The sequence below is a fragment of the Schistocerca nitens genome, chromosome 12 (assembly GCF_023898315.1).
Source record: "Schistocerca nitens isolate TAMUIC-IGC-003100 chromosome 12, iqSchNite1.1, whole genome shotgun sequence".
NCBI lineage: Eukaryota > Metazoa > Arthropoda > Insecta > Orthoptera > Acrididae > Schistocerca > Schistocerca nitens.
Window position 1 is genome coordinate 197,883,610 of NC_064625.1, and position 27,898 is coordinate 197,911,507.

A 27,898-nucleotide genomic window follows, 5' to 3' on the forward strand; every position below is an offset into this window, starting at 1 on the left:
TCCTACAGCCGACTTGTCTCCAAGGGTCTAGTGCTGCCTCGGGCACCATATGCTCGTTCTCCTGTGAGTTTAGATTTTCGAATCCGACGCAAAACTGACATTGAATTGTAACGTTCAGAGCCTGTTAATGACGATGGAACACACAAATTGCGTCGCGATTCAATACATCGTCCTACAGCCGACTTGTCTCCAAGGGTCTAGTGCTGCCTCGGGCACCATATGCTCGTTCTCCTGTGAGTCTAGATTTTCGAATCCGACGCAAAACTGACAGTGACTTGTAACGTTCAGAGCCTCTTGATGGCGATGGAACACACAAATTGCGTCGCGATTCAATACATCGTCCTACAGCCGACTTGTCTCCAAGGGTCTAGTGCTGCCTCGGGCACATTATCGTCGTTCTCCTGTGAGTCTAGTTTTTCGAATCCGACGCAAAAATGACAGTGAATTGTAACGTTCAGAGCCTCTTGATGACGATGGAACACACGAATTGCGTCGCGATTCAATACATCGTCCTCCAGCCGACTTGCTCCAAGGGTCTATTGCTGCCTCGGGCACCTTATGGTCGTTCTCCTGTGAGTCTAGTTTTTCGAATGCGATGCAAAACTGACAGTTAATTGTAACGTTCAGAGCCTGTTAATGACGATGGGACACACAAATTGCGTCGCGACTCAATACATCGTCCTCCAGCCGACTTGTCTCCAAGGGTCTAGTGCTGCCTCGGGCACCTTATGGTCGTTCTCCTGTGAGTCTAGATTTTCGAATCCGACGCAAAACTGACAGTTAATTGTAACGTTCAGAGCCTGATACTGACGATGGAACACACAAATTGCGTCGCGATTCAATACATCGTCCTCCAGCCGACATGTCTACGAGGTAGTATTGCTGCTCCAGGCACCTCTTGGTCGTTCTACTATGAGTCTAGTTTTTCGAATCCGGCGCAAAACTGACAGTTAATTCTAACGTTCAGAGCCTCTTAATGACGATGGAACACACAAATTGCGTCGCGATTCAATACATCGTCCTACAGCCGACTTGTCTCCAAGGGTCTAGTGCTGCCTCGGGCACCTTATGGTCGTTCTCCTGTGAGTCTAGTTTTTCGAATACGACGCAAAACTGACAATTAATTGAAACGTTCAGAGCCTGTTGATGACGATGGGACACACAAATTGCGTCGCGACTCAATACATCGTCTTACAGCCGACTTGTCTCCAAGGGTCTAGTGCTGCCTCGGGCACCATATGCTCGTTCTCCTGTGAGTCTAGATTTTCGAATCCGACGCAAAACTGACAGTGAATTGTAACGTTCAGAGCCTGATACTGACGATGGGACACACAAATTGCGTCGCGATTCAATACATCGTCCTCCAGCCGACTTGTCTCCAAGGGTCTACTTCTGCCTCGGGCACCTTATGGTCGTTCTCCTGTGAGCCTAGTTTTTCGAATGCGATGCAAAACTGACAGTGAATTGTAACGTTCAGAGCCTCTTGATGACGATGGAACACACAAATTGCGTCGCGATTCAATTCATCGTCCCACAGCCGACCTGTCTCCAAGGGTCTCTTGCTGCCTCGGGCACCTTACGGTCGTTCATCTGTGAGTCTAGATTTCAGAATACGACGCAAAACTGACAGTTAATTGTAACGTTCAGAGCCTGTTAATGACGATGGGACACACAAATTGCGTCGCGTCTCAATACATCGTCCTCCAGCCGACTTGTCTCCAAGGGTCTATTGCTGCCTCGGGCACCTTATGGTCGTTCTCCTGTGAGTCTAGTTTTTCGAATGCGATGCAAAACTGACAGTTAATTGTAACGTTCAGAGCCTCTTAATGACGATGGAACACACAAATTGCGTCGCGACTCAATACATCGTCCTCCAGCCGACTTGTCTCCAAGGGTCTAGTGCTGCCTCGGGCACCTTATGGTCGTTCTCCTGTGAGTCTAGATTTTCGAATCCGACGCAAAACTGAGAGTGAATTGTAACGTTCAGAGCCTCTTAATGACGATGGAACACACAAATTGCGTCGCGATTCAATACATCGTCCTCCAGCGGACTTGTCTCCAAGGGTCTAGTGCTGCCTCGGGCACCTTATGGTCGTTCTCCTGTGAGTCTAGATTTTCGAATCCGACGCAAAACTGACAGTTAATTGTAACTTTCAGAGCCTGATACTGACGATGGAACACACAAATTGCGTCGCGATTCAATACATCGTCCTCCAGCCGACATGTCTCCGATGTAGTATTGCTGCTCCTGGCACCTCTTGGTCGTTCTCCTATGAGTCTAGTTTTTCGAATCCGGCGCAAAACTGACAGTTAATTGTAACGTTCAGAGCCTGATACTGACGATGGAACACACAAATTGCGTCGCGATTCAATACATCGTCCTCCAGCCGACATGTATCCGAGGTAGTATTGCTGCTCCTGGCACCTCTTGGTCGTTCTCCTATGAGTCTAGTTTTTCGAATCCGGCGCAAAACTGACAGTTAATTGTAACGTTCAGAGCCTGTTAATGACGATGGGACACACAAATTGCGTCGCGATTCAATACATCGTCCTCCAGCCGACTTGTCTCCAAGGGTCTATTGCTGCCTCGGGCACCTTATGGTCGTTCTCCTGTGAGTCTAGTTTTTCCAATGCGATGCAAAACTGACAGTTAATTGCAACGTTCAGAGCCTCTTAATGACGATGGAACACACAAATTGCGTCGCGATTCAATACATCGTCCTACAGCCGACTTGTCTCGAAGGGTCTATTGCTGCCTCGGGCACCTTATGGTCGTTCATCGGTGAGTCTAGATTTACGAATCCGACGCAAAACTGAGAGTGAATTGTAACGTTCAGAGCCTCTTGATGACGATGGAACACACAAATTGCGTCGCGATTCAATACATCGTCCTCCAGCCGACTTGTCTCGCAGGGTCTATTGCTGCCTCGGGCACCATATGCTCGTTCTCCTGTGAGTCTAGATTTTCGAATCCGACGCAAAACTGACAGTGAATTGTAACGTTCAGAGCCTGTTAATGACGATGGGACACACAAATTGCGTCGCGACTCAATACATCGTCCTCCAGCCGACTTGTCTCCAAGGGTCTAGTGCTGCCTCGGGCACCTTATGGTCGTTCTCCTGTGAGTCTAGATTTTCGAATCCGACGCAAAACTGACAGTTAATTGTAACGTTCAGAGCCTGTTAATGACGATGGAACACACAAATTGCGTCGCGATTCAATACATCGTCCTACAGACGAGTTGTCTCCAAGGGTCTAGTGCTGCCTCGGGCACCATATGCTCGTTCTCCTGTGAGTCTAGTTTTTCGAATGCGATGCAAAACTGACAGTTAATTGTAACGTTCAGAGCCTCTTAATGACGATGGAACACACAAATTGCGTCGCGATTAAATACATCGTCCTACAGCCGACTTGTCTCGAAGGGTCTATTGCTGCCTCGGGCTCCTTATGGTCGTTCTCCTGTGAGTCTAGTTTTTCGAATGCGATGCAAAACTGACAGTTAATTGTAACGTTCAGAGCCTGTTAATGACGATGGGCCACACAAATTGCGTCGCGACTCAATACATCGTCCTCCAGCCGACTTGTCTCCAAGGGTCTAGTGCTGCCTCGGGCACCTTATGCTCGTTCTCCTGTGAGTCTAGATTTTGGAATCCGTCGCAAAACTGAGAGTGAATTGTAACGTTCAGAGCATCTTAATGACGATGGAACACACAAATTGCGTCGCGATTCAATACATCGTCCTACAGCCGACTTGTCTCCAAGGGTCTAGTGCTGCTTCGGGCACCATATGCTCGTTCTCCTGTGAGTCTAGATTTTCGAATGTGATGCAAAACTGACAGTTAATTGTAACGTTCAGAGCCTGTTAATGACGATGGGACACACAAATTGCGTCGCGATTCAATACATCGTCCTCCAGCCGACTTGTCTCCAAGGGTCTATTGCTGCCTCGGGCACCTTATGGTCGTTCTCCTGTGAGTCTAGTTTTTCGAATGCGATGCAAAACTGACAGTTAATTGTAACGTTCAGATCCTCTTAATGACGATGGAACACACAAATTGCGTCGCGATTCAATACATCGTCCTACAGCCGACTTGTCTCGAAGGGTCTATTGCTGCCTCGGGCACCTTATGGTCGTTCATCGGTGAGTCTAGATTTACGAATCCGACGCAAAACTGAGAGTGAATTGTAACGTTCAGAGCCTCTTGATGACGATGGAACACACAAATTGCGTCGCGATTCAATACATCGTCCTCCAGCCGACTTGTCTCGAAGGGTCTATTGCTGCCTCGGGCACCATATGCTCGTTCTCCTGTGAGTCTAGATTTTCGAATCCGACGCAAAACTGACAGTTAATTGTAACGTTCAGAGCCTGTTAATGACGATGGAACACACAAATTGCGTCGCGATTCAATACATCGTCCTACAGCCGACTTGTCTCCAAGGGTCTAGTGCTGCCTCGGGCACCATATGCTCGTTCTCCTGTGAGTCTAGATTTTCGAATCCGACGCAAAACTGACAGTGACTTGTAACGTTCAGAGCCTCTTGATGGCGATGGAACACACAAATTGCGTCGCGATTCAATACATCGTCCTACAGCCGACTTGTCTCCAAGGGTCTAGTGCTGCCTCGGGCACCTTATGGTCGTTCTCCTGTGAGTCTAGTTTTTCGAATCCGACGCAAAACTGACAGTGAATTGTAACGTTCAGAGCCTCTTGATGACGATGGAACACACAAATTGCGTCGCGATTCAATACATCGTCCTCCAGCCGACTTGCTCCAAGGGTCTATTGCTGCCTCGGGCACCTTATGGTCGTTCTCCTGTGAGTCTAGTTTTTCGAATGCGATGCAAAACTGACAGTTAATTGTAACGTTCAGAGCCTGTTAATGACGATGGGACACACAAATTGCGTCGCGATTCAATACATCGTCCTCCAGCCGACATGTCTCCGAGGTAGTATTGCTGCTCCAGGCACCTCTTGGTCGTTCTCCTATGAGTCTAGTTTTTCGAATCCGGCGCAAAACTGACAGTTAATTGTAACGTTCAGAGCCTCTTAATGACGATGGAACACACAAATTGCGTCGCGATTCAATACACCGTCCTACAGCCGACTTGTCTCCAAGGGTCTAGTGCTGCCTCGGGCACCTTATGGTCGTTCTCCTGTGAGTCTAGTTTTTCGAATACGACGCAAAACTGACAATTAATTGAAACGTTCAGAGCCTGTTGATGACGATGGGACACACAAATTGCGTCGCGACTCAATACATCGTCTTACAGCCGACTTGTCTCCAAGGGTCTAGTGCTGCCTCGGGCACCATATGCTCGTTCTCCTGTGAGTCTAGATTTTCGAATCCGACGCAAAACTGACAGTGAATTGTAACGTTCAGAGCCTGATACTGACGATGGGACACACAAATTGCGTCGCGATTCAATACATCGTCCTCCAGCCGACTTGTCTCCAAGGGTCTACTGCTGCCTCGGGCACCTTATGGTCGTTCTCCTGTGAGCCTAGTTTTTCGAATGCGATGCAAAACTGACAGTGAATTGTAACGTTCAGAGCCTCTTGATGACGTTGGAACACACAAATTGCGTCGCGATTCAATTCATCGTCCCACAGCCGACCTGTCTCCAAGGGTCTCTTGCTGCCTCGGGCACCTTATGGTCGTTCATCTGTGAGTCTAGATTTCAGAATACGACGCAAAACTGACAGTGAATAGTAACGTTCAGAGCCTGTTAATGACGATGGGACACACAAATTGCGTCGCGACTCAATACATCGCCCTCCAGCCGACTTGTCTCGAAGGGTCTATTGCTGCCTCGGGCACCTTATGGTCGTTCATCGGTGAGTCTAGATTTTCGAATCCGACGCAAAACTGAGAGTGAATTGTAACGTTCAGAGCCTCTTGATGACGATGGAACACACAACTTGCGTCGCGATTCAATACATCGTCCTCCAGCCGACTTGTCTCCAAGGGTCTATTGCTGCCTCGGGCACCATATGCTCGTTCTCCTGTGAGTCTACATTTTCGAATCCGACGCAAAACTGACAGTGAATTGTAACGTTCAGAGCCTGTTAATGACGATGGGACACACAAATTGCGTCGCGACTCAATACATCGTCCTCCAGCCGACTTGTCTCCAAGGGTCTAGTGCTGCCTCGGGCACCTTATGGTCGTTCATCGGTGGGTCTAGATTTTCGAATCCGACGCAAAACTGACAGTTAATTGTAAGGTTCAGAGCCTCTTAATGACGATGGAACACACAAATTGCGTCGCGAATCAATACATCGTCCTCCAGCCGACTTGTCTCCAAGGGTCTATTGCTGCCTCGGGCACCTTATGGTCGTTCTCCTGTGAGTCTAGATTTTCGAATCCGACGCAAAACTGACAGTTAATTGTAACGTTCAGAGCCTCTTAATGACGATGGGACACACAAATTGCGTCGCGTCTCAATACATCGTCCTCCAGCCGACTTGTCTCCAAGGTTCTATTGCTGCCTCGGGCACCTTATGGTCGTTCTCCTGTGAGTCTAGATTTTCGAATCCGACGCAAAACTGACAGTTAATTGTAACGTTCAGAGCCTCTTAATGACGATGGAACACACAAATTGCGTCGCGATTCAATACATCGTCCTACAGCTGACTTGTCTCGAAGGGTCTATTGCTGCCTCGGGCATCTTATGGTCGTTCATCGGTGAGTCTAGATTTTCGAATCCGACGCAAAACTGAGAGTGAATTGTAACGTTCAGAGCCTCTTGATGACGATGGAACACACAACTTGCGTCGCGATTCAATACATCGTCCTCCAGCCGACTTGTCTCGAAGGGTCTATTGCTGCCTCGGGCACCATATGCTCGTTCTCCTGTGAGTCTACATTTTCGAATCCGACGCAAAACTGACAGTGAATTGTAACGTTCAGAGCCTGTTAATGACGATGGGACACACAAATTGCGTCGCGACTAAATACATCGTCCTCCAGCCGACTTGTCTCCAAGGGTCTAGTGCTGCCTCGGGCACCTTATGGTCGTTCTCCTGTGAGTCTAGATTTTCGAATCCGACGCAAAACTGACAGTTAATTGTAACGTTCAGAGCCTGTTAATGACGATGCAACACACAAATTGCGTCGCGATTCAATACATCGTCCTTCAGCCGACTTGTCTCCAAGGGTCTAGTGCTGCCTGGGGCACCATATGCTCGTTCTCCTGTGAGTCTAGATTTTCGAATCCGACGCAAAACTGACAGTGAATTGTAACGTTCAGAGCCTCTTGATGACGATGGAACACACAACTTGCGTCGCGATTCAATACATCGTCCTCCAGCCGACTTGTCTCGAAGGGTCTATTGCTGCCTCGGGCACCATATGCTCGTTCTCCTGTGAGTCTACATTTTCGAATCCGACGCAAAACTGACAGTGAATTGTAACGTTCAGAGCCTGTTAATGACGATGGGACACACAAATTGCGTCGCGACTAGAAACATCGTCCTCCAGCCGACTTGTCTCCAAGGGTCTAGTGCTGCCTCGGGCACCTTATGGTCGTTCTCCTGTGAGTCTAGATTTTCGAATCCGACGCAAAACTGACAGTTAATTGTAACGTTCAGAGCCTGTTAATGACGATGCAACACACAAATTGCGTCGCGATTCAATACATCGTCCTTCAGCCGACTTGTCTCCAAGGGTCTAGTGCTGCCTGGGGCACCATATGCTCGTTCTCCTGTGAGTCTAGATTTTCGAATCCGACGCAAAACTGACAGTGAATTGTAACGTTCAGAGCCTGTTAATGACGATGGAACACACAAATTGCGTCGCGATTCAATACATCGTCCTACAGCCGACTTGTCTCGAAGGGTCTAGTGCTGCCTCGGGCACCATATGCTCGTTCTCCTGTGAGTCTAGATTTTCGAATCCGACGCAAAACTGACAGTGAATTGTAACGTTCAGAGCCTCTTGATGGCGATGGAACACACAAATTGCGTCGCGATTCAATACATCGTCCTACAGCCGACTTGTCTCCAAGGGTCTAGTGCTGCCTCGGGCACCTTATCGTCGTTCTCCTGTGAGTCTAGTTTTTCGAATCCGACGCAAAACTGACAGTGAATTGTAACGTTCAGAGCCTCTTGATGACGATGGAACACACAAATTGCGTCGCGATTCAATACATCGTCCTCCAGCCGACTTGTCTCCAAGGGTCTATTGCTGCCTCGGGCACGTTATGGTCGTTCTCCTGTGAGTCTAGTATTTCGAATGCGATGCAAAACTGACAGTTAATTGTAACGTTCAGAGCCTGTTAATGACGATGGGACACACAAATTGCGTCGCGACTCAATACATCGTCCTCTAGCCGACTTGTCTCCAAGGGTCTAGTGCTGCCTCGGGCACCTTATGGTCGTTCTCCTGTGAGTCTAGATTTTCGAATCCGACGCAAAACTGACAGTTAATTGTAACGTTCAGAGCCTGATACTGACGATGGAACACACAAATTGCGTCGCGATTCAATACATCGACCTCCAGCCGACATGTCTCCGAGGTAGTATTGCTGCTCCTGGCACCTCTTGGTCGTTCTCCTATGAGTCTAGTTTTTCGAATCCGGCGCAAAACTGACAGTTAATTGTAACGTTCAGAGCCTCTTAATGACGATGGAACACACAAATTGCGTCGCGATTCAATACATCGTCCTCCAGCCGACTTGTCTCGAAGGGTCTATTGCTGCCTCGGGCACCTTATGCTCGTTCTCCTGTGAGTCTAGATTTTCGAATCCGACGCAAAACTGACAGTTAATTGTAACGTTCAGAGCCTCTTAATGACGATGGAACACACAAAATGCGTCGCGATTCAATACATCGTCTTCCAGCCGACTTGTCTCCAAGGGTCTATAGCTGCCTCGGGCACCTTATCGTCGTTCTCCTGTGAGTCTAGTTTTCAGAATACGACGCAAAACTGACGGTTAATTGTAACGTTCAGGGCCTGATACTGACGATGGAACACACAAATTGCGTCGCGATTCAATACATCGTCCTCCAGCCGACATGTCTCCGAGGTAGTATTGCTGCTCCTGGCACCTTTTGGTCGTTCTCCTATGAGTCTAGTTTTTCGAATCCGGCGCAAAACTGACAATTAATTGTAACGTTCAGAGCCTCTTAATGACGATGGAACACACAAATTGCGTCGCGATTCAATACATCGTCCTCCAGCCGACTTGACTCGAAGGGTCTATTGGTGCCTCGGGCCTCTTATGGTCGTTCTCCTATGAGTCTAGTTTTTCGAATCCGGCGCAAAACTGACAATTAATTGTAACGTTCAGAGCCTCTTAATGACGATGGAACACACAAATTGCGTCGCGAATCAATACATCGTCCTCCAGCCGACTTGTCTCCAAGGGTCTATTGCTGCCTCGGGCACCTTATGGTCGTTCTCCTGTGAGTCTAGTTTTTCGAATGCGATGCAAAACTGACAGTGAATTGTAACGTTCAGAGCCTGTTAATGACGATGGGACACACAAATTGCGTCGCGATTCAATACATCGTCCTCCAGCCGACTTGTCTCCAAGGGTCTATTGCTGCCTCGGGCACCTTATGGTCGTTCTCCTGTGAGTCTAGTTTTTCGAATGCGATGCAAAACTGACAGTTAATTGTAACGTTCAGAGCCTCTTAATGACGATGGAACACACAAATTGCGTCGCGATTCAATACATCGTCCTACAGCCGACTTGTCTCCAAGGGTCTAGTGCTGCCTCGGGCACCATATGCTCGTTCTCCTGTGAGTTTAGATTTTCGAATCCGACGCAAAACTGAGAGTGAATTGTAACGTTCAGAGCCTCTTGATGACGATGGAACACACAAATTGCGTCGCGATTCAATACATCGTCCTCCAGCCGACTTGTCTCGAAGGGTCTATTGCTGCCTCGGGCACCTTATGGTCGTTCATCTGTGAGTCTAGATTTTCGAATGCGATGCAAAACTGACAGTTAATTGTAACGTTCAGAGCCTGTTAATGACGATGGGACACACAAATTGCGTCGCGACTCAATACATCGTCCTCCAGCCGACTTGTCTCCAAGGGTCTATTGCTGCCTCGGGCACCTAATGATCGTTCTCCTGTGAGTCTAGATTTTCGAATCCGACGCAAAACTGACAGTTAATTGTAACGTTCAGAGCCTGATACTGACGATGGAACACACAAATTGCGTCGCGATTCAATACATCGTCCTCCAGCCGACATGTCTCCGAGGTAGTATTGCTATTCCTGGCACCTCTTGGTCGTTCTCCTATGAGTCTAGTTTTTCGAATCCGGCGCAAAACTGACAATTAATTGTAACGCTCAGAGCCTCTTATTGACGATGGAACACACAAATTGCGTCGCGATTCAATACATCGTCCTCCAGCCGACTTGTCTCGAAGGGTCTATTGGTGCCTCGGGCACCTTATGCTCGTTCTCCTGTGAGTCTAGTTTTTCGAATGCGATGCAAAACTGACAATTAATTGTAACGTTCAGAGCCTGATACTGACGATGGAACACACAAATTGCGTCGCGATTCAATACTTCGTCCTCCAGCCGACTTGTCTCCGAGGTAGTATTGCTGCTCCTGGCACCTCTTGGTCGTTCTCCTATGAGTCTAGTTTTTCGAATCCGGCGCAAAACTGACAATTAATTGTAATGTTCAGAGCCTCTTAATGACGATGGAACACACAAATTGCGTCGCGATTCAATACATCGTCCTCCAGCCGACTTGTCTCCAAGGGTCTATTGCTGCATCGGGCACCTTATGGTCGTTCTCCTGTGAGTCTAGTTTTTCGAATGCGATGCGAAACTGACAGTTAATTGTAACGTTCAGAGCCTCTTAATGACGATGGAACACACAAATTGCGTCGCGATTCAATACATCGTCCTACAGCCGACTTGTCTCCAAAGGTCTAGTGCTGCCGCGGGCACCATATGCTCGTTCTCCTGTGAGTCTAGATTTTCGAATCCGACGCAAAACTGAGAGTGAATTGTAACGTTCAGAGCCTCTTGATGACGATGGAACACACAAATTGCGTCGCGATTCAATACATCGTCCTCCAGCGGACTTGTCTCGAAGGGTCTATTGCTGCCTCGGGCACCATATGCTCGTTCTCCTGTGAGTCTAGATTTTCGAATCCGACGCAAAACTGACAGTGAATTGTAACGATCAGAGCCTGTTAATGACGATGGGAAACACAAATTGCGTCGCGACTCAATACATCGTCCTCCAGCCGACTTGTCTCCAAGGGTCTAGTGCTGCCTCGGGCACCTTATGGTCGTTCTCCTGTGAGTCTAGATTTTCGAATCCGACGCAAAACTGACAGTGAATTGTAACGTTCAGAGCCTGATACTGACGATGGGACACACAAATTGCGTCGCGATTCAATACATCGTCCTCCAGCCGACTTGTCTCCAAGGGTCTATTGCTGCCTCGGGCACCTTATGGTCGTACTCCTGTGAGTCTAGTTTTTCGAATGCGATGCAAAACTGACAGTGAATTGTAACGTTCAGAGCCTCTTAATGACGATGGAACACACAAATTGCGTCGCGATTCAATACATCGTCCCACATCCGACCTGTCTCCAAGGCTCTCTTGCTGCCTCGGGCACCTTATGGTCGTTCATCTGTGAGTTTAGATTTCAGAATACGACGCAAAACACACAGTTAATTGTAACGTTCAGAGCCTCTTAATGACGATGGGACACACAAATTGCGTCGCGTCTCAATACATCGTCCTCCAGCCGACTTGTCTCCAAGGGTCTATTGCTGCCTCGGGCACCTTATGGTCGTTCTCCTGTGAGTCTAGATTTTCGAATCCGACGCAAAACTGACAGTTAATTGTAACGTTCAGAGCCTGTTAATGACGATGGAACACACAAATTGCGTCGCGATTCAATACATCGTCCTACAGCCGACTTGTCTCCAAGGGTCTAGTGCTGCCTCGGGCACCATATGCTCGTTCTCCTGTGAGTCTAGATTTTCGAATCCGACGCAAAACTGAGAGTGAATTGTTACGTTCAGAGCCTCTTGATGACGATGGAACACACAAATTGCGTCGCGATTCAATACATCGTCCTCCAGCCGACTTGTCTCGAAGGGTCTATTGCTGCCTCGGGCACCTTATGGTCGTTGTCCTGTGAGTCTAGTTTTTCGAATGCGATGCAAAACTGACAATTAATTGTAACGTTCAGAGCCTGATACTGACGATGGAACACACAAATTGCGCCGCGATTCAATACATCGTCCTCCAGCCGACTTGTCTCCGAGGTAGTATTGCTGCTCCTGGCACCTCTTGGTCGTTCTCCTATGAGTCTAGTTTTTCGAATCCGGCGCAAAACTGACAATTAATTGTAACGTTCAGAGCCGCTTAATGACGATGGAACACACAAATTGCGTCGCGATTCAATACATCGTCCTCCAGCCGACTTGTCTCGAAGGGTCTATTGCTGCCTCGGGCACCTTATGGTCGTTCATCTGTGAGTCTAGATTTTCGAATGCGATGCAAAACTGACAGTTAATTGTAACGTTCAGAGCCTGTTAATGACGATGGGACACACAAATTGCGTCGCGACTCAATACATCGTCCTCCAGCCGACTTGTCTCCAAGGGTCTATTGCTGCCTCGGGCACCTTATGGTCGTACTCCTGTGAGTCTAGTTTTTCGAATGCGATGCAAAACTGACAGTTAATTGTAACGTTCAGAGCCTCTTAATGACGATGGAACACACAAATTGCGTCGCGATTCAATACATCGTCCTACAGCCGACTTGTCTCCAAGGGTCTAGTGCTGCCTCGGGCACCATATGCTCGTTCTCCTGTGAGTTTAGATTTTCGAATCCGACGCAAAACTGAGAGTGAATTGTAACGTTCAGAGCCTCTTGATGACGATGGAACACACAAATTGCGTCGCGATTCAATACATCGTCCTCCAGCCGACTTGTCTCGAAGGGTCTATTGCTGCCTCGGGCACCTTATGGTCGTTCATCTGTGAGTCTAGATTTTCGAATGCGATGCAAAACTGACAGTTAATTGTAACGTTCAGAGCCTGTTAATGACGATGGGACACACAAATTGCGTCGCGACTCAATACATCGTCCTCCAGCCGACTTGTCTCCAAGGGTCTATTGCTGCCTCGGGCACCTAATGATCGTTCTCCTGTGAGTCTAGATTTTCGAATCCGACGCAAAACTGACAGTTAATTGTAACGTTCAGAGCCTGATACTGACGATGGAACACACAAATTGCGTCGCGATTCAATACATCGTCCTCCAGCCGACATGTCTCCGAGGTAGTATTGCTATTCCTGGCACCTCTTGGTCGTTCTCCTATGAGTCTAGTTTTTCGAATCCGGCGCAAAACTGACAATTAATTGTAACGCTCAGAGCCTCTTATTGACGATGGAACACACAAATTGCGTCGCGATTCAATACATCGTCCTCCAGCCGACTTGTCTCGAAGGGTCTATTGGTGCCTCGGGCACCTTATGCTCGTTCTCCTGTGAGTCTAGTTTTTCGAATGCGATGCAAAACTGACAATTAATTGTAACGTTCAGAGCCTGATACTGACGATGGAACACACAAATTGCGTCGCGATTCAATACTTCGTCCTCCAGCCGACTTGTCTCCGAGGTAGTATTGCTGCTCCTGGCACCTCTTGGTCGTTCTCCTATGAGTCTAGTTTTTCGAATCCGGCGCAAAACTGACAATTAATTGTAATGTTCAGAGCCTCTTAATGACGATGGAACACACAAATTGCGTCGCGATTCAATACATCGTCCTCCAGCCGACTTGTCTCCAAGGGTCTATTGCTGCATCGGGCACCTTATGGTCGTTCTCCTGTGAGTCTAGTTTTTCGAATGCGATGCGAAACTGACAGTTAATTGTAACGTTCAGAGCCTCTTAATGACGATGGAACACACAAATTGCGTCGCGATTCAATACATCGTCCTACAGCCGACTTGTCTCCAAAGGTCTAGTGCTGCCGCGGGCACCATATGCTCGTTCTCCTGTGAGTCTAGATTTTCGAATCCGACGCAAAACTGAGAGTGAATTGTAACGTTCAGAGCCTCTTGATGACGATGGAACACACAAATTGCGTCGCGATTCAATACATCGTCCTCCAGCGGACTTGTCTCGAAGGGTCTATTGCTGCCTCGGGCACCATATGCTCGTTCTCCTGTGAGTCTAGATTTTCGAATCCGACGCAAAACTGACAGTGAATTGTAACGATCAGAGCCTGTTAATGACGATGGGAAACACAAATTGCGTCGCGACTCAATACATCGTCCTCCAGCCGACTTGTCTCCAAGGGTCTAGTGCTGCCTCGGGCACCTTATGGTCGTTCTCCTGTGAGTCTAGATTTTCGAATCCGACGCAAAACTGACAGTGAATTGTAACGTTCAGAGCCTGATACTGACGATGGGACACACAAATTGCGTCGCGATTCAATACATCGTCCTCCAGCCGACTTGTCTCCAAGGGTCTATTGCTGCCTCGGGCACCTTATGGTCGTACTCCTGTGAGTCTAGTTTTTCGAATGCGATGCAAAACTGACAGTGAATTGTAACGTTCAGAGCCTCTTAATGACGATGGAACACACAAATTGCGTCGCGATTCAATACATCGTCCCACATCCGACCTGTCTCCAAGGCTCTCTTGCTGCCTCGGGCACCTTATGGTCGTTCATCTGTGAGTTTAGATTTCAGAATACGACGCAAAACACACAGTTAATTGTAACGTTCAGAGCCTCTTAATGACGATGGGACACACAAATTGCGTCGCGTCTCAATACATCGTCCTCCAGCCGACTTGTCTCCAAGGGTCTATTGCTGCCTCGGGCACCTTATGGTCGTTCTCCTGTGAGTCTAGATTTTCGAATCCGACGCAAAACTGACAGTTAATTGTAACGTTCAGAGCCTGTTAATGACGATGGAACACACAAATTGCGTCGCGATTCAATACATCGTCCTACAGCCGACTTGTCTCCAAGGGTCTAGTGCTGCCTCGGGCACCATATGCTCGTTCTCCTGTGAGTCTAGATTTTCGAATCCGACGCAAAACTGAGAGTGAATTGTTACGTTCAGAGCCTCTTGATGACGATGGAACACACAAATTGCGTCGCGATTCAATACATCGTCCTCCAGCCGACTTGTCTCGAAGGGTCTATTGCTGCCTCGGGCACCTTATGGTCGTTGTCCTGTGAGTCTAGTTTTTCGAATGCGATGCAAAACTGACAATTAATTGTAACGTTCAGAGCCTGATACTGACGATGGAACACACAAATTGCGCCGCGATTCAATACATCGTCCTCCAGCCGACTTGTCTCCGAGGTAGTATTGCTGCTCCTGGCACCTCTTGGTCGTTCTCCTATGAGTCTAGTTTTTCGAATCCGGCGCAAAACTGACAATTAATTGTAACGTTCAGAGCCGCTTAATGACGATGGAACACACAAATTGCGTCGCGATTCAATACATCGTCCTCCAGCCGACTTGTCTCCAAGGGTCTATTGCTGCCTCGGGCACCTTATGGTCGTTCTCCTGTGAGTCTAGTTTTTAGAATGCGATGCAAAACTGACAGTTAATTGTAACGTTCAGAGCCTCTTAATGACGATGGAACACACAAATTGCGTCGCGATTCAATACATCGTCCTACAGCCGACTTGTCTCCAAAGGTCTAGTGCTGCCTCGGGCACCATATGCTCGTTCTCCTGAGTGTCTAGATTTTCGAATCCGACGCAAAACTGAGAGTGAATTGTAACGTTCAGAGCCTCTTGATGACGATGGAACACACAAATTGCGTCGCGATTCAATACATCGTCCTCCAGCCGACTTGTCTCGAAGGGTCTATTGCTGCCTCGGGCACCATATGCTCGTTCTCCTGTGAGTCTAGATTTTCGAATCCGACGCAAAACTGACAGTGAATTGTAACGTTGAGAGCCTGTTAATGACGATGGGACACACAAATTGCGTCGCGACTCAATACATCGTCCTCCAGCCGACTTGTCTCCAAGGGTCTAGTGCTGCCTCGGGCACCTTATGGTCGTTCTCCTGTGAGTCTAGATTTTCGAATCCGACGCAAAACTGACAGTTAATTGTAACGTTCAGAGCCTGTTAATGACATTGGAACACACAAATTGCGTCGCGATTCAATACATCGTCCTACAGCCGACTTGTCTCCAAGGGTCTAGTGCTGCCTCGGGCACCATATGCTCGTTCTCCTGTGAATCTAGATTTTCGAATCCGACGCAAAACTGACAGTGAATTGTAACGTTCAGAGCCTCTTGATGACGATGGAACACACAAATTGCGTTGCGATTCAATACATCGTCCTACAGCCGACTTGTCTCCAAGGGTCTAGTGCTGCCTCGGGCACCATATGCTCGTTCTCCTGTGAGTCTCGATTTTCGAATCCGACGCAAAACTGACAGTTAATTGTAACGTTCAGAGCCTGTTAATGACGATGGGACACACAAATTGTGTCGCGACTCAATACATCGTCCTCCAGCCGACTTGTCTCCAAGGGTCTAGTGCTGCCTCGGGCACCTTATGGTCGTTCTCCTGTGAGTCTAGATTTTCGAATCCGCCGCAAAACTGACAGTGAATTGTAATGTTCAGAGCCTGTTAATGACGATGGAACACACAAATTGTGTCGCGATTCAATACATCGTCCTCCAGCCGACATGTCTCCGAGGTAGTATTGCTGCTCCTGGCACCTCTTGGTCGTTCTCCTATGAGTCTAGTTTTTCGAATCCGGCGCAAAACTGACAATTAATTGTAACGTTCAGAGCCTCTTAATGACGATGGAACACACAAATTGCGTCGCGATTCAATACATCGTCCTCCAGCCGACATGTCTCCGAGGTAGTATTGCTGCTCCTGGCACCTCTTGGTCGTTCTCCTATGAGTCTAGTTTTTCGAATCCGGCGCAAAACTGACAATTAATTGTAACGTTCAGAGCCTCTTAATGACGATGGAACACACAAATTGCGTCGCGATTCAATACATCGTCCCACAGCCGACCTGTCTCCAAGGCTCTCTTGCTGCCTCGGGCACCTTATGGTCGTTCATCTGTGAGTTTAGATTTCAGAATACGACGCAAAACACACAGTTAATTGTAACGTTCAGAGCCTCTTAATGACGATGGGACACACAAATTGCGTCGCGTCTCAATACATCGTCCTCCAGCCGACTTGTCTCCAAGGGTCTAGTGCTGCCTCGGGCACCTTATGGTCGTTCTCCTGTGAGTCTAGATTTTCGAATCCGACGCAAAACTGACAGTTAATTGTAACGTTCAGAGCCTGTTAATGACATTGGAACACACAAATTGCGTCGCGATTCAATACATCGTCCTACAGCCGACTCTTCTCCAAGGGTCTAGTGCTGCCTCGGGCACCTTATGGTCGTTCTCCTGTGAGTCTAGATTTTCGAATCCGACGCAAAACTGACAGTTAATTGTAACGTTCAGAGCCTCTTAATGACGATGGAACACACAAATTGCGTCGCGATTCAATACATCGTACTCCAGCCGACTTGTCTCCGAGGTAGTATTGCTGCTCCTGGCACCTTATGGTCGTTCTCCTGTGAGTCTAGTTTTTCGAATACGACGCAAAACTGACAATTAATTGTAACGTTCAGAGCCTGTTAATGACGATGGAACACACAAATTGCGTCGCGATTCAATACATCGTCCTACAGCCGACTTGTCTCCAAGGGTCTAGTGCTGCCTCGGGCACCATATGCTCGTTCTCCTGTGAGTCTAGATTTTCGAATCCGACGCAAAACTGACAGTGAATTGTAACGTTCAGAGCCTGTTAATGACGATGGGACACACAAATTGCGTCGCGACTCAATACATCGTCCTCCAGCCGACTTGTCTCCAAGGGTCTAGTGCTGCCTCGGGCACCTTATGGTCGTTCTCCTGTGAGTCTAGATTTTCGAATCCGACGCAAAACTGACAGTTAATTGTAAGGTTAAGAGCCTGTTAATGACGATGGGTACACAAATTGCGTCGCGATTCAATACATCGTCCTCCAGCCGACTTGTCTCCAAGGGTCTAGTGCTGCCTCGGGCACCTTATGGTCGTTCTCCTGTGAGTCTAGTTTTCAGAATACGACGCAAAACTGACGATTAATTGTAACGTTCAGAGCCTGATACTGACGATGGAACACACAAATTGCGTCGCGATTCAATACATCGTCCTCCAGCCGACTTGTCTCGAACGGTCTATTGCTGCCTCGGGCACCTTATGGTCGTTCTCCTGTGAGTCTAGATTTTCGAATCCGACGCAAAACTGACAGTGAGTTGTAACGTTCAGAGCCAGTTAATGACGATGGGACACACAAATTGAGTCGCGATTCAATACATCGTCCTCCAGCCGACTTGTCTCCAAGGGTCTAGTGCTGCCTCGGGCACCATATGCTCGTTCTCCTGTGAGTCTAGATTTTCGAATCCGACGCAAAACTGACAATTAATTGTAACGTTCAGAGCCTCTTAATGACGATGGGACACACAAATTGCGTCGCGATTCAAAACATCGTCCTCCAGCCGACTTGTCTCGAAGGGTCTATTTCTGCCACGGGCACGTTATGGTCGTTCATCGGTGAGTCTAGATTTTCGAATCCGACGCAAAACTGACAGTTAATTGTAAGGTTCAGAGCCTCTTAATGACGATGGAACACACAAATTGCGTCGCGAATCAATACATCGTCCTCCAGCCGACTTGTCTCCAAGGGTCTATTGCTGCCTCGGGCACCCTATGGTCGTTCTCCTGTGAGTCTAGTTTTTCGAATGCGATGCAAAACTGACAGTTAATTGTAACGTTCAGAGCCTGTTAATGACGATGGGACACACAAATTGCGTCGCGTCTCAATACATCGTCCTCCAGCCGACTTGTCTCCAAGGGTCTATTCCTGCCTCGGGCACCTTATGGTCGTTCTCCTGTGAGTCTAGTTTTTCGAATGCGATGCAAAACTGACAGTTAATTGTAACGTTCAGAGCCTCATAATGACGATGGAACACACAAATTGCGTCGCGTTTCAATACATCGTCCTACAGCCGACTTGTCTCCAAGGGTCTATTGCTGCCTCGGGCACCATATGCTCGTTCTCCTGTGAGTCTAGATTTTCGAATCCGACGCAAAACTGAGAGTGAATTGTAACGTTCAGAGCCTCTTGATGACGATGGAACACACAAATTGCGTCGCGATTCAATACATCGTCCTCCAGCCCACTTGTCTCGAAGGGTCTTTTGCTGCCTCGGGCACCTTATGGTCGTTCATCTGTGAGTCTAGATTTTCGAATCCGACGCAAAACTGACAGTTAATTGTAACTTTCAGAGCCTCTTAATGACGATGGAACACACAAATTGCGTCGCGATTCAATACATCGTCCTCCAGCCGACTTGTCTCCGAGGTAGTATTGCTGCTCCTTGCACCTTATGGACGTTCTCCTGTGAGTCTAGTTTTTCGAATACGACGCAAAACTGACAATTAATTGTAAGGTTCAGAGCCTGTTAATGACGATGTGACACACAAATTGCGTCGCGATTCAATACATCGTCCTCCAGCCGACTTGTCTCCAAGGGTCTAGTGCTGCCTCGGGCACCTTATGGTCGTTCTCCTGTGAGTCTAGATTTTCGAATCCGACGCAAAACTGACAGTTAATTGTAAGGTTCAGAGCCTGTTAATGACGATGGGACACACAAATTGCGTCGCGATTCAATACATCGTCCTCCAGCCGACTTGTCTCCAAGGGTCTAGTTGCTGCCTCGGGCACCTTATGGTCGTTCTCCTGTGAGTCTAGATTTTCGAATCCGACGCAAAACTGACAGTTAATTGTAAGGTTCAGAGCCTGTTAATGACGATGGGACACACAAAATGCGTCGCGATTATATACATCGTCCTCCAGCCGACTTGTCTCGAAGGGTCTATTGCTGCCACGGGCACCTTATGGTCGTTCATATGTGAGTCTAGATTTTCGAATCCGACGCAAAAGTGACAGTGAATTGTAACGTTCAGAGCCTGTTAATGACGATGGGACACACAAATTGCGTCGCGTCTCAATACATCGTCCTCCAGCCGACTTGTCTCCAAGGGTCTATTGTTGCCTCGGGCATCTTATGGTCGTTCTCCTGTGAGTCTAGTTTTTCGAATGCGATGCAAAACTGACAGTTAATTGTAACGTTCAGAGCCTCTTAATGACGATGGAACACACAAATTGCGTCGCGTTTCAATACATCGTCCTACAGCCGACTTGTCTCCAAGGGTCTAGTGCTGCCTCGGGCACCATATGCTCGTTCTCCTGTGAGTCTAGATTTTCGAATCCGACGCAAAACTGAGAGTGAATTGTAACTTTCAGAGCCTCTTGATGACGATGGAACACACAAATTGCGTCGCGATTCAATACATCGACCTCCAGCCGACTTGTCTCGAAGGGTCTATTGCTGCCTCGGGCACCTTATGGTCGTTCATCTGTGAGTCTAGATTTTCGAATCCGACGCAAAACTGACAGTTAATTGTAACGTTCAGAGCCTCATAATGACGATGGGACACACAAATTGCGTCGCGACTCAATACATCGTCCTCCAGCCGACTTGTCACCAAGGGTCTAGTGCTGCCTCGGGCACCTTATGGTCGTTCTCCTGTGAGTCTAGATTTTCGAATCCGACGCAAAACTGACAGTTAATTGTAACGTTCAGAGCCTCTTAATGACGATGGAACACACAAATTGCGTCGCGATTCAATACATCGTCCTACAGCCGACTTGTCTCCAAGGGTCTAGTGCTGCCTCGGGCACCTTATGGTCGTTCTCCTGTGAGTCTAGTTTTTCGAATGCGATGCAAAACTGACAGTTAATTGTAACGTTCAGAGCCTCTTAATGACGATGGAACACACAAATTGCGTCGCGATTCAATACATCGTCCTACAGCCGACTTGTCTGCAAGGGTCTAGTGCTGCCTCGGGCACCATATGCTCGTTCTCCTGTGAGACTAGATTTTCGAATCCGACGCAAAACTGACAATTAATTGTAACGTTCAGAGCCTCTTAATGACGATGGAACACACAAATTGCGTCGCGATTCAATACATCGTCCTCCAGCCGACTTGTCTCCGAGGTAGTATTGCTGCTCCGGGCACCTTTTGGTCGTTCTCCTGTGAGTCTAGTTTTTCGAATCCGACGCAAAACTGACAATTAATTGTAACGTTCAGAGCCTGTTAATGACGATGGAACACACAAATTGCGTCGCGATTCAATACATCGTCCTCCAGCCGACTTGTCTCGAAGGGTCTATTGCTGCCTCGGGCACCTTATGGTCGTTCTCCTGTGAGTCTAGTTTTTCGAATCCGACGCAAAACTGACAGTTAATTGTAATGTTCAGAGCCTGTTAATGACGATGGAACACACAAATTGCGTCGCGATTCAATACATCTTCCTCCCGCCGACTTGTCTCCAAGGGTGTAGTGCTGCTTCGGGCACCTTATGGGCGTTCATCTGTGAGTCTAGAATTTCGAATCCGACGCAAAACTGACAGTTAATTGTAACGTTCAGAGCCTGTTAATGACGATGGGACACACAAATTGCGTCGCGATTCAATACATCGTCCTCCAGCCGACATGTCTCCGAGGTAGTATTGCTGCTCCTGGCACCTCTTGGTCGTTCTCCTATGAGTCTAGTTTTTCGAATCCGGCGCAAAACTGACCATTAATTGTAACGTTCAGAGCCTGTTAATGACGATGGAACACACAAATTGCGTCGCGATTCAATACATCGTCCTCCAGCCGACTTGTCTCCGAGGTAGTATTGCTGCTCCTGGCACCTTATGGTCGTTCTCCTGTGAGTCTAGTTTTTCGAATACGACGCAAAACTGACAATTAATTGTAACGTTCAGAGCCTGTTAATGACGATGGAACACACAAATTGCGTCGCGACTCAATACAACGTCCTACAGCCGACTTGTCTCCAAGGGTCTAGTGCTGCCTCGGGCACCATATGCTCGTTCTCCTGTGAGTCTAGATTTTCGAATCCGACGCAAAACTGACAGTGAATTGTAACGTTCAGAGCCTGTTAATGACGATGGGACACACAAATTGCGTCGCGTTTCAATACATCGTCCTCCAGCCGACTTGTCTCCAAGGGTCTAGTGCTGCCTCGGGCACCATATGCTCGTTCTCCTGTGAGTCTAGATTTTCGAATCCGACGCAAAACTGACAGTTAATTGTAACGTTCAGAGCCTCTTAATGACGATGGAACACAGAAATTGCGTCACGATTCAATACATCGTCCTACAGCCGACTTGTCTCCAAGGGTTAGTGCTGCCTCGGGCACCTTATGGTCGTTCTCCTGTGAGTCTAGTTTTTCGAATACGACGCAAAACTGACAATTAATTGTACCGTTCAGAGCCTGTTAATGACGATGGGACACACAAATTGCGTCGCGACTCAATACATCGTCCTACAGCCGACTTGTCTCCAAGGGTCTAGTGCTGCCTCGGGCACCATATGCTCGTTCTCCTGTGAGTCTAAATTTTCGAATCCGACGCAAAACTGACAGTGAATTGTAACGTTCAGAGCCTGATACTGACAATGGGACACACAAATTGCGTCGCGATTCAATACATCGTCCTCCAGCCGACTTGTCTCCAAGGGTCTATTGCTGCCTCGGGCACCTTATGGTCGTTCTCCTGTGAGTCTAGTTTTTCGAATGCGATGCAAAACTGACAGTTAATTGTAACGTTCAGAGCCTGTTAATGACGATGGGACACACAAATTGCGTCGCGACTCAATACATCGTCCTCCAGCCGACTTGTCTCCAAGGGTCTAGTGCTGCCTCGGGCACCTTATGGTCGTTCTCCTGTGAGTCTAGATTTTCGAATCCGACGCAAAACTGACAGTTAATTGTAACGTTCAGAGCCTGATACTGACGATGGAACACACAAATTGCGTCGCGATTCAATACATCGTCCTCCAGCCGACATGTCTCCGAGGTAGTATTGCTGCTCCTGGCACCTCTTGGTCGTTCTCCTATGAGTCTAGGTTTTCGAATCCGGCGCAAAACTGACAGTTAATTGTAACGTTCAGAGCCTCTTAATGACGATGGAACACACAAATTGCGTCGCGATTCAATACATCGTCCTACAGCCGACTTGTCTCCAAGGGTCTAGTGCTGCCTCGGGCACCTTATGGTCGTTCTCCTGTGAGTCTAGTTTTTCGAATACGACGCAAAACTGACAATTAATTGTACCGTTCAGAGCCTGTTAATGACGATGGGACACACAAATTGCGTCGCGACTCAATACATCGTCCTACAGCCGACTTGTCTCCAAGGGTCTAGTGCTGCCTCGGGCACCATATGCTCGTTCTCCTGTGAGTCTAAATTTTCGAATCCGACGCAAAACTGACAGTGAATTGTAACGTTCAGAGCCTGATACTGACGATGGGACACACAAATTGCGTCGCGATTCAATACATCGTCCTCCAGCCGACTTGTCTCCAAGGGTCTATTGCTGCCTCGGGCACCTTATGGTCGTTCTCCTGTGAGTCTAGTTTTTCGAATACGACGCAAAACTGACAATTAATTGTAACGTTCAGAGCCTGTTAATGACGATGGGACACACAAATTGCGTCGCGACTCAATACATCGTCCTACAGCCGACTTGTCTCCAAGGGTCTAGTGCTGCCTCGGGCACATTATGGTCGTTCTCCTGTGAGTCTAGTTTTTCGAATGCGATGCAAAACTGACAGTTAATTGTAACGTTCAGAGCCTGTTAATGACGATGGGACACACAAATTGCGTCGCGTCTCAATACATCGTCCTCCAGCCGACTTGTCTCCAAGGGTCTATTGCTGCCTCGGGCACCTTATGGTCGTTCTCCTGTGAGTCTAGATTTTCGAATCCGACGCAAAACTGACAGTTAATTGTAACGTTCAGAGCCTCTTGATGACGATGGAACACACAAATTGCGTCGCGATTCAATACATCGTCCTCCAGCCGACATGTCTCCGAGGTAGTATTGCTGCTCCTGGCACCTCTTGGTCGTTCTCCTATGAGTCTAGTTTTTCGAATCCGGCGCAAAACTGACAATTAATTGTAACGTTCAGAGCCTCTTAATGACGATGGAACACACAAATTGCGTCGCGATTCAATACATCGTCCTCCAGCCGACTTGTCTCCAAGGGTCTAGTGCTGCCTCGTGCACCTTATGGTCGTTCTCCTGTGAGTCTATTTTTTCGAATACGACGCAAAACTGACAATTAATTGTAACGTTCAGAGCCTGATACTGACGATGGAACACACAAATTGCATCGCGATTCAATACATCGTCCTATAGCCGACTTGTCTCCAAGGGTCTAGTGCTGCCTCGGGCACCATATGCTCGTTCTCCTGTGAGTCTAGATTTTCGAATCCGACGCAAAACTGACAGTGAATTGTAACGTTCAGAGCCTGTTAATGACGATGGGACACACAAATTGCGTCGCGACTCAATACATCGTCCTCCAGCCGACTTGTCTCCAAGGGTCTAGTGCTGCCTCGGGCACCTTATGCTCGTTCTCCTGTGAGCCTAGATTTTCGAATGCGATGCAAAACTGACAGTTAATTGTAACGTTCAGAGCCTGTTAATGACGATGGGACACACAAATTGCGTCGCGACTCAATACATCGTCCTCCAGGCGACTTGTCTCCAAGGGTCTATTGCTGCCTCGGGCACCTTATGGTCGTTCTCCTGTGAGTCTAGATTTTCGAATCCGACGCAAAACTGATAGTTAATTGTAACGTTCAGAGCCTGATACTGACGATGGAACACACAAATTGCGTCGCGATTCAATACATCGTCCTCCAGCCGACATGCCTCCGAGGTAGTATTGCTGCTCCTGGCACCGCTTGGTCATTCTCCTATGAGTCTAGTTTTTCGAATCCGGCGCAAAACTGACAATTAATTGTAACGTTCAGAGCCTCTTAATGACGATGGAACACACAAATTGCGTCGCGATTCAATACATCGTCCTCCAGCCGACTTGTCTCCAAGGGTCTATTGGTGCCTCGGGCACCTTATGGTCGTTCTCCTGTGAGTCTAGTTTTTCGAATGCGATGCAAAACTGACAATTAATTGTAACGTTCAGAGCCTGATACTGACGATAGAACACACAAATTGCGTCGCGATTCAATACTTCGTCCTCCAGCCGACTTGTCTCCGAGGTAGTATTGCTGCTCCTGGCACCTCTTGGTCGTTCTCCTATGAGTCTAGTTTTTCAAATCCGGCGCAAAACTGACAATTAATTGTAACTTTCAGAGCCTCTTAATGACGATGGAACACACAAATTGCGTCGCGATTCAATACATCGTCCTCCAGCCGACTTGTCTCCAAGGGTCTATTGCTGCCTCGGGCACCTTATGGTCGTTCTCCTGTGAGTCTAGTTTTTCGAATGCGATGCAAAACTGAAAGTTAATTGTAACGTTCAGAGCCTCTTAATGACGATGGAACACACAAATTGCGTCGCGATTCAATACATCGTCCTACAGCCGACTTGTCTCCAAGGGTCTAGTGCTGCCTCGGGCACCATATGCTCGTTCTCCTGTGAGTCTAGATTTTCGAATCCGACGCAAAACTGAGAGTGAATTGTAACGTTCAGAGCCTCTTGATGACGATGGAACACACAAATTGCGTCGCGATTCAAAACATCGTCATCCAGCCGACTTGTCTCGAAGGGTCTATTGCTGCCTCGGGCACCATATGCTCGTTCTCCTGTGAGTCTAGATTTTCGAATCCGACGCAAAACTGACAGTGAATTGTAACGTTCAGAGCCTGTTATTGACGATGGGACACACAAATTGCGTCGCGACTCAATACATCGTTCTCCAGCCGACTTGTCTCCAAGGGTCTAGTGCTGCCTCGGGCACCTTATGGTCGTTCTCCTGTGAGTCTAGATTTTCGAATCCGACGCAAAACTGACAGTTAATTGTAACGTTCAGAGCCTCTTAATGACGATGGAACACACAAATTGCGTCGCGATTCAATACATCGTCCTACAGCCGACTTGTCTCCAAGGGTCTAGTGCTGCCTCGGGCACCATATGCTCGTTCTCCTGTGAGTCTACATTTTCGAATACGACGCAAAACTGTCAATTAATTGTAAGGTTCAGAGCCTCTTAATGACGATGGAAAACACAAATTGCGTCGCGATTCAATACATCGTCCTCCAGCCGACTTGTCTCGAAGGGTCTATTGGTGCCTCGGACACCTTATGGTCGTTCTCCTGTAAGTCTAGTTTTTCGAATACGACGCAAAACTAACAATTAATTGTAACGTTCAGAGCCTCTTAATGTCGATGGAACACACAAATTGCGTCGCGATTCAATACATCGTCCTCCAGCCGACTTGTCTCGAAGGGTCTATTGCTGCCTCGGGCACCTTATGGTCGTTCATCGGTGAGTCTAGATTTTCGAAACCGACGCAAAACTGACAGTTAATTGTAAGGTTCAGAGCCTCTTAATGACGATGGAACACACAAATTGCGTCGCGAATCAATACATCGTCCTCCAGCCGACTTGTCTCCAAGGGTCTATTGCTGCCTCGGGCACCTTATGGTCGTTCTCCTGTGAGTCTAGTTTTTCGAATGCGATGCAAAACTGACAGTTAATTGTAACGTTCAGAGCCTCTTAATGACAATGGAACACACAAATTGCGTCGCGTTTCAATACATCGTCCTACGGCCGACTTGTCTCCAAGGGTCTAGTGCTGCCTCGGGCACCATATGCTCGTTCTCCTGTGAGTCTAGATTTTCGAATCCGACGCAAAACTGAGAGTGAATTGTAACGTTCAGAGCCTCTTGATGACGATGGAACACACAAATTGCGTCGCGATTCAATACATCGACCTCCAGCCGACTTGTCTCGAAGGGTCTATTGCTGCCTCGGGCACCTTATGGTCGTTCATCTCTGAGTCTAGATTTTCGAATCCGACGCAAAACTGACAGTTAATTGTAACGTTCAGAGCCTGTTAATGACGATGGGACACACAAATTGCGTCGCGACTCAATACATCGTCCTCCAGCCGACTTGTCACCAAGGGTCTAGTGCTGCCTCGGGCACCTTATGGTCGTGTACCTGTGAGTCTAGATTTTCGAATCCGACGCAAAACTGACAGTTAATTGTAACGTTCAGAGCCTCTTAATGACGATGGAACACACAAATTGCGTCGCGATTCAATACATCGTCCTACAGCCGACTTGTCTCCAAGGGTCTAGTGCTGCCTCGGGCACCTTATGGTCGTTCTCCTGTGAGTCTAGTTTTTCGAATGCGATGCAAAACTGACAGTTAATTGTAACGTTCAGAGCCTCTTAATGACGATGGAACACACAAATTGCGTCGCGATTCAATACATCGTCCTACAGCCGACTTGTCTGCAAGGGTCTAGTGCTGCCTCGGGCACCATATGCTCGTTCTCCTGTGAGACTAGATTTTCGAATGCGACGCAAAACTGACAATTAATTGTAACGTTCAGAGCCTCTTAATGACGATGGAACACACAAATTGCGTCGCGATTCAATACATAGTCCTCCAGCCGACTTGTCTCCGAGGTAGTATTGCTGCTCCGGGCACCTTTTGGTCGTTCTCCTGTGAGTCTAGTTTTTCGAATCCGACGCAAAACTGACAATTAATTGTAACGTTCAGAGCCTGTTAATGACGATGGAACACACAAATTGCGTCGCGATTCAATACATCGTCCTCCAGCCGACTTGTCTCGAAGGGTCTATTGCTGCCTCGGGCACCTTATGGTCGTTCTCCTGTGAGTCTAGTTTTTCGAATCCGACGCAAAACTGACAGTTAATTGTAATGTTCAGAGCCTGTTAATGACGGTGGAACACACAAATTGCGTCGCGATTCAATACATCTTCCTCCCGCCGACTTGTCTCC